Below are 5204 nucleotides of genomic sequence, written 5' to 3'. Positions count from 1 at the left end.
ACCCTGCACATCTTTGGGTTGTGGAGCTGAGGCCCACGCAGACACAGGGAGAATGTGCTAAGTCCACAGGGACAGTGATGTGGGGCCAGGATCAAACCCGGGATCTCAGGGCATGAGGCAGCAGTGCTAACCGCTGGGCCACCAGAGACCATTCTTTTAGGCAGACAAGTAAATGCGTCAACCTGTTAAGGAGATGGGTGGGAGGAGTTGGATACACTTCGTGGAGCTGCAAACCTTAACAAAAAAAAAGTTCTCCCAATTAAGTGGCAATTTACCATGGTTCCAGTTTGGGCTCAAATTATCAATGAGGACTCTGATCTCTGGGAAGGAAGGAAACCCTGGTAGGTGGGCGGGGAGGATTCACAAACACCCGCAGGAAGCCCCAAACCCCAATCAGACCCATTGATTTTATTGTCAGTCTGCAGACAGGAGCTGGAGAACTGAACCCAGGCAGAGGAGAGGGAGGGAGAAAACTGGGAGTGGAGGAAAGAAATGGTGCAGATAGTGAAATGGGTTTGGATTTCAACCCAGGGAGGAAGGAGTGTGTGGGGGACTGGGAAAAAAGTTCAAGAGAAACTAGAATTGTCTGCTCAGAATTTCTATCCTGGACTGACAGTGATGGCTTTTGGATTTTTTAAATTAAAAGGAAAATACATTTAGAGTACCCAATTCATGAGGTGTAGAAGGCAGTTATCTGGGAGGTTCGAAAGGCGATGGTATGGGGTGATGTGATCACGTTTCAGGGGAGCACAGAGGATACTGGATGAGATGCAGGAGGTAGATAAGAGTTATGCAGAAGATGGTGCCCAGTGACGTTAGAAAAGAGGAAGGAACTACAGGCGAACTTTGACATACAGTCTTCCTCGGAAGGAGCTCCGAAAGCTATGGATTCAAAACAAACCTGTTGGACTTTAACCTCGTGTTGTAAGACTTCTTACTGTGCTCACCCCAGTCCAACGCTGGCATCTCCATATCATGGCTACCAATGTGATTGGTGTAATTACTCGTAAATTTAACCTGGAATGGTCATTGAAAGTTTCCCAATCACTCTGATATCTGAAATCTTTGTCCACAGACAGAACAAACAATTTTACCTCTCAATGATATTCAGGTCCTGATGATTCGAGTAACTCAGAGGATGATGTGATGTTTGGTTTGAAGTTCCCGTTAGTAAATCCTCCTCTTTCTGGAGGAGTTTCCCTCGCAGTCCAAGAGAAAAATTCACAAGATTCTCTCTTCCGGCTTCCGGTTCCTGGATGCCCGGACATGCGCTCTGCTGCACATTTCCGTTGAGAAAGATGGCGGCCGCGCAGGCGCCCTGCGGCATATCTCCCCCTAAACAAATGATAGCCGTTAACAGGGGTCGATCAGAGACAAAAACATCAATGCGGCCGCCACATTCGGTACAAGCACCGAACTGTATCAAAATTGCCGGAACCAAGCTGTCACCATGAAGAACGTAATGGAATAATGGCTAGTAAGGCTACCCGGAATGCCGGGCGCGGACGAATACGCCCCATCTCCATGACAGGAGCCAGAACGCGCAGGCGTCAGAATGCTCCGCCCCCGGAAGGCGCCTCTCATGCGCGGTGCTGCTCCGGGCTGAGCGCAGCCGCAGTGAGAGTGAGTGCGGCTCCCAGAGGCTGAATGAGAGCCGCCGCGAGCGGGGATAATGGTGAGAACCCAACCCCCCCCAATAAGACCCATTGGTTTTATTGTCAGTCTGCAGACAGGAGCTGGAGAACTGAACCCAGGCAGAGGAGAGGGAGGGAGAAAACTGGGAGTGGAGGAAAGAAATGGTGAGATGGGTTTGGATTTCAGCCCAGTGAGGAGGGAGAGTGTGTGGGACCAGGATTTACAGCTTTGAGGGAATAAGAGAGGAAAAAATGTTCCAGAGAAAATAGAATAGTCTGTTCAGAATTTCTATCCTGGACTGACAGTGGTGGCTTTTATAAACACCTTTTACTGGATACTGGAAGTGGAGAATTCGCCGACAGAAAACTCAAACCAAACATCATATCGAAATCACTCAATTCATTAAGAGCTCAATATCTTCAGGCTTTGAATTTGGAAGGGGAAGTGTTTGTTCTGTTTCAGCAGTGTGACTGCAAAAGTACCGAGACCCACCCCCAATGATAGTTTTCCAGTCCACTGGCTGTGGAGACAGTTTTAACCAGTTACACAGCCTCAAAAAAAGTATCATGTCATTCACTGCAGGGAGAAATTAAACGCTTATTTGTGTGTGGACAAAGCTTCAACCGGGAGAGACATTAAGACCCCTCCCCATGGAGAAACTGTGGAAATGTGCGGACTGTGGGAAGGGATTCAGTTACCCATCACAACTGGAAGTTCATTGTCGTGGTCACACTGGGGAGAGGCCGTTCATCTGCTCCATTTGTGGGAAGGGATTCACCCATTCAGACAACCTTCTGACACACCAGCGAGTCCACACTGAGGAGAGGCCATTCACCTGCCCTGTGTGTGGAACGTGATTCACTCGGTCATCCCACATTGTTACTCATCAACTTGTTCACACTGATAAGAGACCATTTACATGTCCTGACTGTGAGAAGAGTTTTAAATGTAAAAAGGATCTGCTGACATATCAACATATTCACACAGGTGAGAGACCGTTCTCCTGCTCCCTGTGTGGGAAATGATTAATTCAGTCATCCCACCTTCAGACACATGAAAATGAAATGAACATCAACTTGTTCACTCTGATAACAAATTTTTAAACTGTCCTGACTGTGAGAAGAGCTTTAAAAACAAAAAGGATTTACTAACACACCAATATGCTCACATTGGGGAGAGACCATTCACCTGCTCTGTGTGTGGGAAAGGATTCATTAATTCATCCAACCTTCTGATACACCAGCAGCTTCATACAGGGGATAGACTGTTCACCTGCTCTGAATGTGGGAAGGGATTCACACGTTCATACAACATTCTGACACATCAGCAGGTTCACAATGAGGAGAGGCCGTTCACTTGCTCAGTGTGGGAAGGGATTCACTCGTTCATCCAACCTCTTGAATCACCAGCGAGTTCACACTGGTGAGAGGCTGTTCACCTGCTCTGTGTGTGGGAAGGGATTCAGTCAATCATCCAACCTGCTGACACACCAGAGAGTTCACACTGGGGAGAGGCCGTTCACTTGCTCCAAATGTGGGAAGGAATTTTCTCATTTATCTCATCTTCTGAAACACCATCGAGTTCACACTGGGGTGCGGCCATTCAACTGTAATGTCTGTGGAAAGGGGTTTACTCACTCATCCCACCTGCTAACACACCAGCGAGTTCACAAGAAACAACAAGGTTTAGATTATACCCTTATTGATGCTGTTAATCATGTACAGGACTGAGTAATGTTCACTCTGACTGTCTTAATCTGCTGATGAGGTTTATTATTCTGAATAAATGTGTTTGAAACGTTGTTGCAGATTTTTGTCTTTCCCACCTGAGTGTTGAATATCACCTGTCTGGTGCTCAGAAGGGACAATCTGGGGGAGGATCACACGGTAGGAACAGAACTTCAGCCTGGACACAGTCCTTCAGTGTCACACTGAGAGGGACAAACAATACTTTGGTCTTTCTCATCTCTCTTCACTGACAGCAAAGTGCCCGTGTGGGTTAATCCTGAGGTGTGTAAGAAATGTGTCCCAATCATTCTCTTCCATATCTGAGAGCTCATAGACACAGAACAGAAGCTCCTTTACAACTGTGTTTAGAGTCAGGAAGAACAATGGTGAATGCTGGAAACGTGCTGTCAAATCTGAGATTGGTGTAAAACTGTGATGTTCTTGATTGAATTAAAACAGCTGGTTCCAGACTGAAAATGTGTTTGTGTGACAGTCACAATGAATTAATTGAATAGAAACCTTCTTAAAATAGATTGGTTGAAGTCTGCATTAAAATAGCAGCTGTTTACTGCTGCAACAATTAGACAACAGTTTCATTCCTGGATAAAGAAGGAGCTGCAGCGTGTGTACAAGAATTCCCAGTTTTATTGATATGTGCTTCCCACATTCTGTCCTTTAAAATAAACCTCAGCCCTACGGGCCTTTAACAATCAGAAACATAACAGAGAAAAGGGTGAAGCTGTGTCTGCCCCTTTTACTGGGGGCTGAGCAGTGTCAGAGCCCAGACTGTCCCTTTAAGACTGAGTGATGTGTTCAGCTGAAGATGCCGCTTGGCTGTTTTCTGGGTGATCTCCTTATTCTGATCATTCTCAATGATCCTCGGGTATGTGAACCTGCTCTCCTGTCTCTCATTCACTAGACATCTCTCTTCTCTCTCAGATTCTCACTTCTCTCCGCTCTCACACTCACTCATTTCACAGAGCGCCTAAACTCACTTAATTTCTCTCTCTGAAGAAGCACAGAACACACTGAACCTCTCCAACATCTCATTTATGGAGACTCAATCCTTTCTCTCTCACCGATTGGCCCTAACTAACTTTAAATCTCTTTTGAGGAAAATTTAATTTTGTATAATGTCCCCTTATTTCTCCCTGTGATAATCCTCAGTCCATCTTCCAACTCAGTGAATATGTTAAAAATCTAAATAACCTCATATTTTGAAGTATAAAATGGGAAGTGAGGTGAATGTAATGCTGAGAGTGGCAGCAATCTGTGTGGGTGTTCTTGATGCTGTCAGAGTGAGTTCACCCTCACAGGCAGGAAGACTGTTCACGGTGATAACATGAAACTGACGCCTGCTGTTTCATTCTCAGGTAACACAACTTCCTGTTTCTCTGCTGCCGGTTCCAAACCGCACATCTCACTTCTGAGCAGAAAATAAATCCAGGGACCACAATCTGGTGAGAACATCTGTCAGTGCGGCCTATATCTGTCCACAGAGTCAGGGCAGAGTCACACAGATCACATTGTGGTGACATTTACAAATGAGCCGGTTATTTCTGTTCAGAGTCTCCATTCCCGGACAGAACCAGCTGTGTCTGTGAATCAGTCACTGAGTTCCCTCTGCTCTCTGTAGCTGGGAGCTGATAACCTGCTCCCTTATATTTTATATCATTCTTTCTGTGTTACTTGTTTCCTCTATTTCTCAGCTTTTATGTCGCACCACCTCACCTTTCTGGTTTTTAAAAATCTCTCTTCTTTCCTCTGTATCTGTCTTGATCTCTGTCTGTTCCTATCCAATTGTGGTGTTCAAATCAATAAGTGTTTGTGATAGATTGAAGA

General features: G+C 45.7%; 1 long non-coding RNA gene across 2 annotated transcripts; it reads left to right on the top strand.

Annotated features, from left to right (window-relative positions):
• The first annotated feature begins 217 nt into the window (after positions 1 to 217).
• Positions 218 to 3839, top strand: LOC119961638. 2 transcript variants are annotated; one of them, XR_005459698.1, is made up of 2 exons: positions 218 to 495; positions 3444 to 3839. It is a non-coding gene; the product is annotated as an uncharacterized LOC119961638 (long non-coding RNA). The 2 variants fall into 2 exon arrangements; XR_005459697.1 differs by lacking the exon at positions 218 to 495 and adding an exon at positions 1595 to 1675.
• Positions 3840 to 5204: the final 1365 nt, after the last annotated feature.

The sequence above is a fragment of the Scyliorhinus canicula genome, unplaced genomic scaffold (assembly GCF_902713615.1).
Source record: "Scyliorhinus canicula unplaced genomic scaffold, sScyCan1.1, whole genome shotgun sequence".
NCBI lineage: Eukaryota > Metazoa > Chordata > Chondrichthyes > Carcharhiniformes > Scyliorhinidae > Scyliorhinus > Scyliorhinus canicula.
Note: the sequence above shows the minus strand (reverse complement) of the source record. Positions and strands in the feature narration are given on the sequence as shown.